Raw genomic sequence first — 14,153 nt, 5'->3', positions numbered from 1 at the left:
GCCATTGGGTATTTAAAGGCGCCAATAACTCGCCTTGTTATATCGAGCATCATAAGCACTCAGTATTTGTGCAAGACCAGGTGCCGTCTGGACTCTCACTGAGACTCTCCGCTCGATACCGCTGAGTGTCCGCGACTGCCGTTGCAGTTACTGGGTATGGAGCATTTTACTATCCGCAACCTGTGGACGAATTGACCCGATGAAGTCCTTTATCGGCAATGGCTGTCGCCTCAGTGTACAACGCATTGCTACAACAACACCCGACACAGGATAGCTGTACTACAACACAGGCTGGAATATTGAGGCCCGTTCTGTGTGGTGTTTAGTGCTGTCACGAGAAGGTGAGCTGCGAGCACTAAAGATCACACAGAACGAACCTCAATGTTCCAGCCTGTGTGATGCTCACAGCTATCCCGTGTCGGGTGTTGTTGTAGCAGTGCGTTGTACACTAAGGCGACAGCCATTGCCGATGAAGGACTTCAACGTGTCAATTCGGTACGTACAACTGGCTGCCATGGGATTGAATCCTATGGGTGATCACCATAAAGGGATTTGAACCCGTTTACTTTGCAAATGCTATTTGCGAACATCCGATAAAATAACCGGGGGCAAACTTCTCATATATCAATGAGAGCCTACCGATTCAAGTTTTAAGCTCAATGTCAAGGGACATCTTCTTGAGCGGCTGCCGCAAGGCTGCGGATGAAGGACCTCATCGGGTCAATTCGGTACATACAACTGGCTGCCATGGGATTGCATCCTATGGGTGATCATCATAAATAGCCCACCACAGATTCTAATTGCAGAGGGATTTGAATCCATTTGCATTGCAAATGGAATTTGCGAACATCCATCCGATCAAAGAGTTGGGGACAAACTTCTCATATAACAATGAGTGCTGTCCGATTCAAGCTTTAAGCTCAATGTCAAGGGACATCTTTTCTCGCGCGGCATGCCGCAGGGCGTCATCTCTTGGGGGAGAAATTTTTACATGGTGCCTTACAAATTTCACCAGTATTAGGAGGCGATTACTATCGCTGACTTAGATATCGGCTTAGGTAAGCTGTGGTCTATCGTTAAGTCACTCTCTAATCCCGGTAGAAGAGATGACGGGACCTAAGTCACTTTTGGCGACGTAACTGTGACTGGTCCGAAGAGATTACCCGGTTGTTAAATCGTCCCGAGAGTAACAAGGCTAGGAGGAGAACCATTCATCGAATCCTTGGTTTTCGAGCCGATGGACAGCCAACGCAATTTACCATGGACGAAGTTACAAAGGTCATCCCTGGCGCCAAGTCATCCAAGACGTTGGGCCCCGACAGAATATCCACACTGATGCTGAAAAATCTGCATCTATCTGGTGTCGAGTACTTTACAACTGTTCTCCATCTGTCTTTGAACACTCTTCCAACCGATGGCTGGAAGATGGGCAGAGTGATCCCGTTACTGAAGCCTGGAAAAGACCCGATTAAGGGGAGGCGTGTAGATCGATCATCCTCCTCTTACCAGTAGCCAAGGAGGTTAGCATGTCCGCATATGGCGCTGAACGCTTGGGTTCGAATCCTGGCGAGAACATAAAAAAAAATTTACCGATGGATATCCCCTACTAATACTGGCGACATTTGCGAGTTACTATCAGACAGCACGCGTTCATATGTGAGAAGTTTGCCCCTGTTCCTAAATGGAGTGTTCATGGGCAAATTGGAATTTCCAGTAGCCAAGACGCTTGAGGGATTACTACGCCGAGTTCAGCATAGATTTCGAAGACTACATAGCGACTGCTTTCCATGCCATCATCGCACATATTTGTCGTGGCTTTAATCAGCTCAGGCCATGTGATAGGACGGTCCTCGTGGCACTTGACCTATCGAAGGCATTCGACACGGTGAGCCATGGCTCGCGAATTATCTATGTGGTCGCCAGTCATTTGCGGAATTTAGGGATAAGAAGTCGAAGCATCGTAGAATGAAACAGGGATTTCCCCGGGGTGATATCTCCGACATTATTTGCACATATGTACATAGTGTTCTGTTATGACTTTCAACCACAGTGCCAAGTACGATCTGAATCGATCAATTACCTGATATAGCTCCCATATAAACCGATCTGTTTTGACTTCCAAAAACTGTATTAAGTACGGTCTGAATCGGTCTATAACCTGACATAGCTCCCATATAAACCGAACTCCCGAATAGACTTCTTAAGCCTTTACAAGTCGCAATTTTTGTCCGATTTGGCTGAAATTTTGCATGCGGTGTTCTGTTACGACTTCTAGCAACTGTGCTAAATACAGTCCAAATCAGTCTATAACCTGACCATGTAACCGGTCTCTCGATCATCCTTGTTCGGTTCCTAGAAGCTTTAATTTTTGCTGGTTTGACAGAAGTTTGGTATGTAGAATAAGATAATGCCCTTCAACTAAATTTATTTGGTATACATTTTTAGCAGAATCCATGGTGGTGAGTTCCCAAAATTCGACCGGGCCGAACTAAGCACGCTTTTACTTGTTTCAAACTTATTTTTTCAAGTTTCTCCTGGTGATCGGCAACTAAACCGACGGCCCAAATCATCTTTTTATCGTCCTACAGGTGAACTCGTGGGTAGCTACCCATCGCGTGGAGATGAGATATCGCAAGTTTGGATTTTGCCAGAATAAAACCAATCAGAACCATTTCTTGGTTTCCGACATCTCCAAGTCATGCCGATCAAAAATTTATAGGCTTTATGAGGTCTTAGACCAATATTTTGAGGCGCTACAAAAAGAATGACGATGTTAGTAAACTCTCAACCTATGGTGAAGGCTATAAAAACACGGGTTGCCCAAAAAGTAATTGCGGATTTTTTAAAAGAAAGTAAATGCATTTTTAATAAAACTTAGAATGAACTTTAATCAAATATACTTTTTTACACTTTTTTTTTAAAGCAAGCTAAAAGTAACAGCTGATAACTGACAGAAGAAAGAATGCAATTACAGAGTCACAAGCTGTGAACAAATTTGTCAACGCCGACTATATGAAAAATCCGCAATTACTTTTTGGGCAACCCAATAATTTGTTTTTATACCCACCACCTTAGGGTATATCCATTTAGTCCTACTGTTCGCAACACATCGAAATATCAATTTCCGACCCTACAAAGTATATGTATTTCGGATCGTAATGATGTCCGTGTGTCTGTCCTTCCGTCTGTTGTAATCACAGATACGTCTTTTTGATGCACGCTGGTTAAGTTCTTGAACGGGCCAAATCGTACCATATTTGGATATAGCTGCTTTATAGTCCGATCTCCCGATAAAGGGTCTAAACCCCATAAAAATTTAATTTACTACCCGATTTTGCTGAAATTTGAAACAGTAAGTTGTTTTAATTAAAAATGGTTCAGATCGGACTATATTTGGATATAGCTGCCATATAGACTGACCTGCCGATAAAGGGTCTGAAGCCCATTAAATCTTTATTTATTACCCGAATTCGCTGAAATTTGAAAAAAAAAATGGTTATTTTGAGCCTCCCGACATCCCACCTAAGTATGGTTCAGATCGGACTATATATAGATATAGCTGCCATATAGACTGATCTACCGATTAAGGGTCTGAGCGCATTAAACCTGAATTTATTACCCGATTTCGCTTAAATTTGAAACATTGATTTGTTTTAAGCCTTCTAATTTAGGGTCTTAATCCCATAAAAAGGGCATTTATTGCCCCTATTTAGATATAACTAGGGATATAGTAGTGGAGTTATAAAATTGGATGATTGTTGGTGGGTATCTAAAGTTCGGCCGTGCCGCTCCCAACATCCAACCTGAATATGGTTCAGATCAGACTATATTTAGATATAGCTGTCATATATACCGATAGGAGTTGTTTTGAGCCTCCCGCCGTCTGACCTAGATATAGTAAAGATCGGAAGATATTTAGATTTAGCTGTCATACAGACCTATATGCCGATTAAGGGTCTTAAGCCCATAAAAGCTTTATATATTACCCGATTTCGTTGAAATTTGAAACAGTGAGTTGTTTTAAGTCTTCTAATTTAGGGTTTTAATCCCATAAAAAGGGCATTTATTGCCCCTATTTAGATATAACTAGGGATATAGTAGTGGAGTTATTAAATTGGATGATTGTTGGTGGGTATCTAAATTTCGGCACGGCCGAACTTAACACGTTTTTAATTGTTTTTTTATACCCTCCACAATAGGATGGGGGTATGCAAATTTCGTCATTCTGTTTGTAACTCCTCGAAATATTCGTCTCAGAACCCATAAAGTATATATATTCTTGATCGCCATGACATTTTACGTCGATCAAGCCATATCCGCTAACTTTAGAAGTCTTGATGTCTTGATATAGCTGCCATATAAACCGATCTTGGATCTTGACTTCTTGAGCCGAAATTTTGCATGAGATGTTTTTTCATGATTTTTCACAACTGTGCTTATTACGGTTGAAATCGGTCCATAATCTGATATAGTTGTCATATAAACCGATCTGGGGTCTTGATTTCTTTAGCCTCTAGAGGAAGCAATTCCTATCCGATTTCGCTGAAATTTTGCATGAGGTGTTTCGTCATGACTTTCAACAACTGTGCCAAGTATGGTTCAAATCGGTATATGACCTGATATAGCTGCCATGTAAACCGATCTTGAATCTTGACTTTTTGAGCCACTAGAGGACGCAATTCTTATCCGATTTGCCTGAAATTTTGCATGACGTGTTTCGTCATGACTTCCAAAAACTGTGCCAAGTATGGTTCAAATCGGTCTATAACCTGATATAGTTGTCATATAAACCGATCTGGGGTCTTGACTTCCTGAGCCTTTAGAGGGCGCAAATCCTATCCGATTTGGCTGAAATTTTGCATGAGGTGTTTTGTTATGATTTCCAACAAATGTGCCAAGTACGGGTAAAATCGATGAATAACCTGATATAGCTGCCATATAAACCGATCTGGGATCTTGACTTCCTGAGCCATTCCATTATGGTCCGAATCGGATCATAACTTGATATAGCTCCAATATCATAGCAATTCTTTTCTTTTGTTCTTTCCTTTGTTTGCCTAAAAAGAGACACCGGGAAAAGAATTCGACAAATGTGATCCATGGTGGAGGGTATCCAAAGTTCGACACGGCCGAACTTAGCACGCTATTACTTGTTTTCATTAGATTAATTGTTTTATTAGATCTTTTAATTTGTCTTAATTATTTTTCTAATATTGCCTGAAGCCTTACTTTGTTGTTATTCACATTTAAAGGAAATTATACTATGGGAACTTATTCATATTCAACATACTTTCCGTTAATCACGTTTCGGTTTTATGGCGAACAATGCGGTTCATTCAGAATTTCAAAAGTAGATCTGATTTCGTTGTATACAACAACTGAATATTTTACTTCATTTATATACTAAACGAGTATAAAAAATTAATTTATGGATAGAAAGTATCAATTAAATGATTGAATTATCTGTATATCTTTTACCATAGAAAGGGCGTTACACTTATAATAATACATACCTGTAAATATAAGTCAAGTACCTTATAAAGTTTGGATATTCTGATCGGGATTATATTCTTAGTTGATTTGGGCATGTCTGTCCGTCAGTCCCGCTGCTTATTTCGCTGCAAGAGATTTGAAGTTGTCTGCTACCAAAACTTTATCCACATTGTTCATTTAAAGAGATAGTCGATAGAGTAACGATTCTGACTATCATGTGTCCCAAAATAATTGGTGTCACTTCAGACAGCTCTTTCACACATCAATTTGCGTTAAGGTCAAAGATGGAAACAAGGTCCTTAAGTCACTTGCCGGCAGCACTCGGGGAGATGACAATGAAACCTTGTTGGCAATTGGTCGGTCTGTGGAAAACTATGCAGCGTCAGTGTGGTCTCGAAAGGCAATGTTTTGATATTTAGATCTGTCAGAATATCGCTCTTCAAACTGCTAAGAAGTGTCTTCTCAGTTCTCGCATAGTCCACCTCCATCAAGAGACAAAAATCCTACCCGTGCGTAGACATAACTTCATGCTGCCTAAGCAATTCTTTCTGGGGTGTTATCGCAGGAGCCTTCCAAATCATCATCTTAAGGAGAGGTATCCACCGCCCAGAAGCCTAAGGTGTATTTATATGACCTAGAGTGAGAGGTTTAGCCCTTCAAGAGACAACCTCTAGATCAAGCGGCATATCAAGCGGGTCTAGTCAACATTCATGCAAACAAGGTAGCAGATGCGGTAATTAGCTATCGGGTGAATGTGGTCATTGGAGAACGACCGCCACCCAGGGTTGCCAGTATTTTTCCATCCCCTGTTCAACAAAATCCCCAATTACAAGTGAATATCCCCACAAAAAATCCTCAAATAATTTTGAAAGAATCTTTATATAAAAAAAAAACAAGTAAGACGTGCAAAGTTCGGCGGGCCGAATCATACATACCCTCCACCATGTTTCGCATTGGTCGAGTTCTATGCATGGTATCTCTTTTTAGGCAAACAAAGAATATTGAATAAAAACAGTTATGCTATTGGAGCTATTTCAAGTTATAGTCCGATTCGGACCATAAATGAACGCTGAACATTGTAGAAGTCATTGTGTAATATTTCAGTTCATTCTGATAAGAATTGCACCTTGTAGGGGCTCAAGAAGCAAAATTAGGAGATCGGTTTATATTGGAGCTGTATTGATCGATGCATACCATACTGGACACGTATGTTGAAGGTCATGGATGAAGCCGTTGTACAAAATTTCTTCCAAATCGGATGAGAATTGCGCCCTCTAGAGGCTCAAGAAGTCAAGACCCCAGATCGGTTTATATGGCAGCTATATCAGGTTACCTACCAATTTGCGCCATACTTAGCACAGTTATTGGAAAACATCTCATGCAAAATTTCAGCCAAATAGGATGAGAATAACGCACTCTGTTGGCTCAAGAAGTCAAGACCCAAGATCGGTTTATATGGCAACTATACCAGGTTATGGACCGATTTGAACCATAGTTAGCGCAGTTGTTGGAAGTGATATCAAAACACTATGCGCAAAATTTCAGTCAAATCGGATAAGAATTGCGCCTTCTAAAAGCTCAAGAAGTCAAGACTCAAGATCGGTTTATATGGCAACTATACCAGGTTATGGACCGATTTGAACCATACTTAGCACAGTCGTTAGAAGTGATATCGAAACACTATGTGCAAAATTTCAGTTAAATCGGATAAGAATTCCGCCTTCTAAAAGCTCCAGAAGTCAAGACCCAAGATCGGTTTATATGGCAACTATACCAGGCTATGGACCGATTTGAACCATACTTAGCACAGTTGTTAGAAGTCATATCAAAACACTAGGTGCACTAGGTTGTTGGAAGTCATGACGAAATACGTCGTGCAAAATTTCAGCCAAATCGGATAGGAATTGCTCCCTGTAAAGGCTGAAGAAGTCAAGATCCCAGATCGGTTTATATGACAACTACATCATGTTATGGATCGATTTCAACCATAATTAGCACAGTTATTAAAAATCATGAAAAAACACCTCAGGCAAAATTTCAGCCAAATCGGATAAAAATTGCGCCCTCTAGAGGATTAAGAAGTCAAGACCCAAGATCGGTTTATATGGCAGCTATATCAAAACATGGACCGATTTGGCCCATTTACAATCCCAATCGGCCCATACCAATAAGACGTATTTGTGCAAAATTTCAAACGGCTAGCTCTACTCCTTCAATAGATAGCGTGCTTTCGACAGGCAGACAGACGGACGGACTTGGCTAGTTCGACTTAAAATGTCACGGCGATCAAGAATATATATACTTTATGGGGTCTTAGACGCATATTTCGAGGTATTACAAACAGAATGACGAAATTAGTATACCCCCATCCTATGGTGGAGGACCTACATATATATGGTTCTGATCGGACTATATTTAGGTATAGCTGTCATATAGACCGATCTGCCGATAAAGGGTCTGAAGACCATAAAAGCTTTATTTTTTAACCGATTTCGCTGAAATTTGAAACATGAGGAGTTTAAGGCCTCCCAACATCCGACTTAAATATGTTTCTGATCCGACTATATTTAGATATAGCTGTCATACAGACCGATCTGCCGACAATGGATCTAAAGCGCATAAAAGCTTAATTTTTTACTTTATCATAAAAGCTTTTATTTTTGGCAATTTGACAATGCAAAGTTTTGTGTACATATCTCCATCCGTTCAAAAGTTAAAAAATTATTTCCAAGATTTTTCCAATTGGCAACACTGTATGGCGGTCAAACCGATTAAGGGTGTGTGTCACGTGAAGTGACGGATATAAATTTTTTGAAATTGTAAAAAATGGACAGCGATATAGGGTCTGATTTTTTAACGTTAAACATTCGAAGCAAACAGGTGGACTGGATAGGTTGCTATCGTTATCATGCAATAATAGTCGAAAACGAGTGCTTTGCACAGTATTGTATAAAAAACAGGGACATTATTGCTGTGTTCTATTTTAGTCTTATCCAGTGCAAGTCAATTATTCTGGGTAAAATATCAGTGCAAAGTGTATGGGTAAGTTATTGATAATATGCAATAACAGATAATAAGAGACGACTTATCGTGATTTGAACTATATAGTACTTAACAAGTAAAAGCGTGCTAAGTTCGGCCGGATCGAATCTTGGGAACCTAACACCATAGATTCTGCTAAAAATTTAAAAAAAAAAAACAAGTAAGAGCGTGCTAATTTTATATACCGAATTTTATATACCCTACACCATGGATCGCATTTGTCGCGTTCTATGCACTGTATCTCTTTTTACGCATAAACAAAGAATATTGAATAAGAACTGTTATGCTATTGGAGCTATATCAAGTTATAGTCCGATTCGGACCATAAATGAATGCTGAACATTGTAGAAGTCATTGTGTAATATTTCAGTTCATTCGGATAAGAATTGCGCCTTGTAGGGGCTCAAGAAGCAAAATCGGGAGATAGGTTTATATGGGAGCTGTATCAAGCTATTGATCGATTCCGACCATATTAGATACGTCTGTTAAAGATCATGAGAGAAGCCGTTGTAAAAAATTTCTGCAAAATCGGAAGAGAATTGCGTCCTCTAGAGGCGCAAGAAGTCAAGATCCCAAATCGGTTTATATGGCAGCTATATCATGTTATTTACTGATTTGCGCCATACTAAGCACAGTTATTGGAAGTCATAACAAAACACCTCATGCAAAATTTCAGCCAAATTGGATGAGAATAGCGCGCTCTAATGGCTCAAGAAGTCAAGATCCAAAATCGGTTTATATGACAGTTATACCAGATAATGAACTGATTTGAATCATATTTAACACAGTTGTTGGAAGTGATACCAAAACACCACTTGCAAAATTTCAGTCAAATCGGACAAGTATTGCGCCGTCTAGAGGTTCAAGAAGTCAAGACCCAAGATCGGTTTATATGGCAGCTATATCAAAACATGGACCGATTTGGCCCATTTAAAATCCCAACCGACCTACACTAATAAAAAGTATTTGTGCAAAATTTCAAGCGGCTAGCCTTACTCCTTTTAAAGTTAGCGTGCTTTCGACAGACAGACGGACGGACATGGCTAGATCAACTTAAAATGACTTGACGATCAAGAATATATTGGGTTGCCCAAAAAGTAATTGCGGATTTTTCATATTTTTCATTTTTTCAACGGCTTGTGACTCTGTAATTGCATTCTTTCTTCTGTCAGTTATCAGCTGTTACTTTTAGCTTGCTTTAGAAAAAAAGTGCGCGAAATTTTGTTTACATTTGTTTGTTTGGCGTCAATTTTAATATGGGTACCACATGTATTGAAAGAAATTCATTTAACAAACCGAATCAACGCTTGTGATATGCACCTTAAACGCAATGAATTCGATAACAACATTTGTCGAAAACGATCATGGTCCAAGCATGGTGAACAATGGTGAACCAAAAGAAGGTTATGCTGTCTGTTTGGTGTGGTATATTTTGAGCTGCTTCCATGGCACCAAACGATTAATTCGGATGTTTACTGTCAACAATTGGACAAATTAAATACAGCCATCAAGGAGAAGCGACCAGAATTGGTCAATCGTTAAGGTGTCATATTCCACCAGGACAACGCTAGACCGCACACATCTTTGGTCACTCGCCAAAAACTGAGTGAGCTTGGCTGGGAACTTTTGATGCATCCACCATATAGCCCTGACCTTGCACCATCAGACTGCCATTTATTTCGATCTTTGCAGAACTCCTTAAATGGTAAAACTTTCGCCAATAATGAGGCTATAAAATCGCACTTGGATCAGTTTTTTGCAGATAAAGCCAGAAGTTCTATGAGCGTGGAATACTAAATTTGCCACGAAGATGGCAAAAGGATATCGAACAAAATGGCAATTATATATTTGATTAAAGTTCATTCTAAGTTTTATTAAAAATGCATTTACTTTCTGTTAAAAAATCCGCAATTACTTTTTGGGCAATTCAATATATGTATATACTTTGTAGGTCCGGAAATTGATGTGTATCTTATGGTGGTGGGTATAAAAATAAATACAATTGCTGTAGATCAGTTAGGCTATGTTAAGATGCGTTAAATAGCTTCTATATACACCGATCTACCGATTTGAACTTTCATACCCCGGGAGTACACAAGCTTATCCTGTTAGGTTAGGTTGAAAAGAGGGTGCAGATATTAATCCACCCCATGCTACTATGGACATACACCTAAGCCAGTAATAGGCTTGTTGTGGGCTCTAAAAACTCTAAAGTAACCTCTTAATCCTTCATTGTTTTCAATACCACTCCCCTAAGTTGGTTCATGTCTTGTATTGTGTCTCCAGCTAAGTGCCGGTATCTGTTAGACGCGAAAACCGGGCAATGACAAAGGAAATGCTCCAACGTCTCATAATCTTCCACGCATGCCCTACACATGCTATCACTTGCCGCACCGATTTTACATAAGTGAGCTCGTAGTCCTACCCTGTTTATCTGAAACTTTTTCATATTGACTTCTGTTACAAGATCCAATATCCATGCTAAATATGATCCCAATTGATTTATGAACTTAGAGAACTTCTTAAGCACCTAAAGTAAGCACTTATCCGAATTGAAAAAAGTTTTAACTCTGGACTTCTAATTTCCCTTCACACATTCTAGTTAAGTATGAACTATCATTTAGTTCATACTTAACTAGATCCATAGGCAATCTTCTGAGAGTTTGATGCTCAATGATAGTGGGTATCTAAAATTGCATTTTTCCCAACTTGGCGCCTATTTACTTGTTTTCATTAAGATTTGCATTATTATGTTTTTCCGCCCATTTTGAACAAAACAATGATAATTTATTTTGTTTTCATACAAACATGCGTAAGTATTTTTCCTTTATTATGTTTACCTATGCACTTTAGAGAAAATCCATAAAAGTTTTAAATTACTCGTTTAAATGATGGGTTGGCAAGGAAAATTAAACTAATCGCTGTTTGTTATCGCGATGCAAGTTATTTTTAAGTATACAATAGAAGGAATTGTCGGCCAACAGCCTTAAGAAAAAGTAGGTTTCAGCTTGCAACAAAGAAGTTGATAAGGTGATAGATAACGTTGTCTTTATAATAAAAAAAAAATTGCAAATTATAATGATTAACACGAGCACAAAACACTTTTGGTCCAAATATGTCACCTGGGCGGCATGAGGTGACGCCGTCGAGTTGCTTTACAAATCAATTTTCAAATAATGCAATACAAGTTAAGGCGGAAACCCATAGAACAGTAAAAGTTGAAGAAGGATTTGGTCCTCACCAAGGAAGTCAAACCTAGGGATCCCAAGTTGGGACGAAAAGTCGACTTTTATCAAAATAGCAAAAGTCGATTTTTTGACACAAAAAGTTGACTAATCGATTAGTCGAAAGTCGACCTTGGGGTCCCTAGTGAAAAAGTTTAAATTGGTGGGGCCGTTGTATTCACTCTAAGGCCCCGCAGGTTTGACCCGTAATGACAGCCATCTGCGTTCAATGCTTCAGGCTTAATAAGGATTCTAACTCCAATAAATCACCTATGGGGTAATACTTTTTTTCATCCATAACATTTTCCTTTGAAAGAAGAAGATATTTCTTTACCAGAACAGCTTTAAATGTAATATTAGAAACGCGCCTCTCAGTGTTGGTACCTCTGTGTCCGTTTGAAAAGTAAAACTGGCAAAAGTTTCTTTCAAAAACTTATGATATACTCTCTTTTCTAACAACATTCTCCTGGTCAATTCTCTCGGTCGACTCTATGAGGGGTAACTAACATCAAGAATTTCCAATTTTACTAACAGAGAAATGCTTAGAAATGTGAATACGAAGTATCTGCTAGCAAATCTTTAATGTTAAGCTATAATGCCGTTGGGTTGTAAACATAAAACGCCGGGTTGTTAACATAATTTGTATACTCCTGATGCAGCATGATATTAACTTATACCATTTGGCATAGTTTGCATTTATATCTCGGCATTTCACTTGGATACTTGAATACATTTATTTATATTTACACAAGAAAGAACTGTCATGTTGATTTGGGACAGCTTATACACGTGATTATGTGGATTTAAGACCTAAAATTAAAGTATATCAAGGCGTGTTTACTTTATTGCTGTACAACTGAAAAAAATGCAGTACAAGGTTTCACTCAAGTATTTGTCATTTAAACAAAAAATGACGTATCGAATAACGATTTCCAAGAGGAAAGGGTATTAAAACTACTAATTGCCTTTTCTAAAGTAAACTACCCCCTTCCAAAGCAAAGGTGCTTAAATTATCGGTTCCCAAAGGGAAGAAAAACATCAATTTCCCGAGGGAAAGGAAAACAACCCATTCCCCAAAGGAAAGAAAAACAACCCTTTCCCGAAGGAAGGCAAAACAACCCTTTCCTGCAGAAAAGTGTACAAAACTACCTTTTCCCGTGGGAAGGGTGTTAAAGCTACCTTTACCCGAAGGAAAGGGTACTAAAACTACCCTTTCTCGAAGGAAAAGGTACTAAAACTACCCTTTCCTGAAGGAAAGTGTACTTAAACTACCCTTTCCTGAAGGGAAGGGTACCAAAATCACCCTTTCCCGAAAGAAGGGACACTAAAACTACCCTTTCCCGAAGGAAAGTGTAGTAAAACTACCCTTTTCCGAAAGTAAGGGTACTAAAAATACCCCTTTTCCGAAGGAAATGGTACAAAAATACCCTTTGCCGAAGGAAAATGTACTAAAACTTCCCCTTCCCGAAGGAAAGGATACTAAAACTACCCTTTCTCGAAGGAAAGAGTTATAAAACTACCCTTTCTCGAAGGAAAGAGTTATAAAACTATCCTTTCCCGAAGGAAAGGGTATATAATCTACCCTTTCCCGAACGAACGGGTACATAATCGATTTCCAATGGAAAGGGTACATAATCTAGCCCTTCCCGAAGGAAAGTGTACTAAAACTACCCTTCCTCGAAGCAAAGGATGTGTAATCTATCCTATCCAGAAGGAAAGGGTACTTAATCGACCCCTTCCCGAAGGAAAGGATACATAATCTACCCTTTCCCGAACGAAAAGGAACTAACACTAATCTTTCTCGAACGAAAGGGTACTAAAACTACCCTTCTACAAAAACTACCCTTTCCCGAAGGAAAGGGTACTAAAACCACCATTTACCGAAGGAAAGGGTACTAAAATTATCTTTTTTCGAACGAAAATTTATTAAAGTTGCCATTTCCCGAAGGAAAGGGTACTAGAACTACCTTTTCCCGAAAGAAAAGGTACTAAATTTTCCTTTTCCCGAAGGAAAGGGTACTAAAACTATTCTTTTTCGAAGGAAATGTAATAAAAGTGCCCTTTCCCGACGAAAAGGTTACTAAAACAATCTTTTCCCGAAAGAAAGGGTACTGAACCTAGCTCTTCCCGAAGGAAAGGGTGCTAAAACTAACCTTTCCCGAAGGAAAGGCTTCTAAAACAACCCTTTCCCGAACAAGAGTATTAAAACCACCATTTTCCGAAGGAATGGGTAATAAAAATATATTTTTTTGGAGCGAAAATGTACTAAAGTTGCCCTTTCGCGAAAGAAAGGGTACTAAAACTACCTTTTGCCGAAAGGAAAGGTACTAAATTTACCATTTCCCGAAGGAAAGGGTGCTAAAATTATTTTTTTTTCGAAGGAAAATGTACTAA

This window comes from Stomoxys calcitrans, chromosome 2, assembly GCF_963082655.1.
Source record: "Stomoxys calcitrans chromosome 2, idStoCalc2.1, whole genome shotgun sequence".
NCBI lineage: Eukaryota > Metazoa > Arthropoda > Insecta > Diptera > Muscidae > Stomoxys > Stomoxys calcitrans.
The sequence above is the reverse complement of the archived record's forward strand: the minus strand, read 5'-3'. Positions refer to the sequence as shown.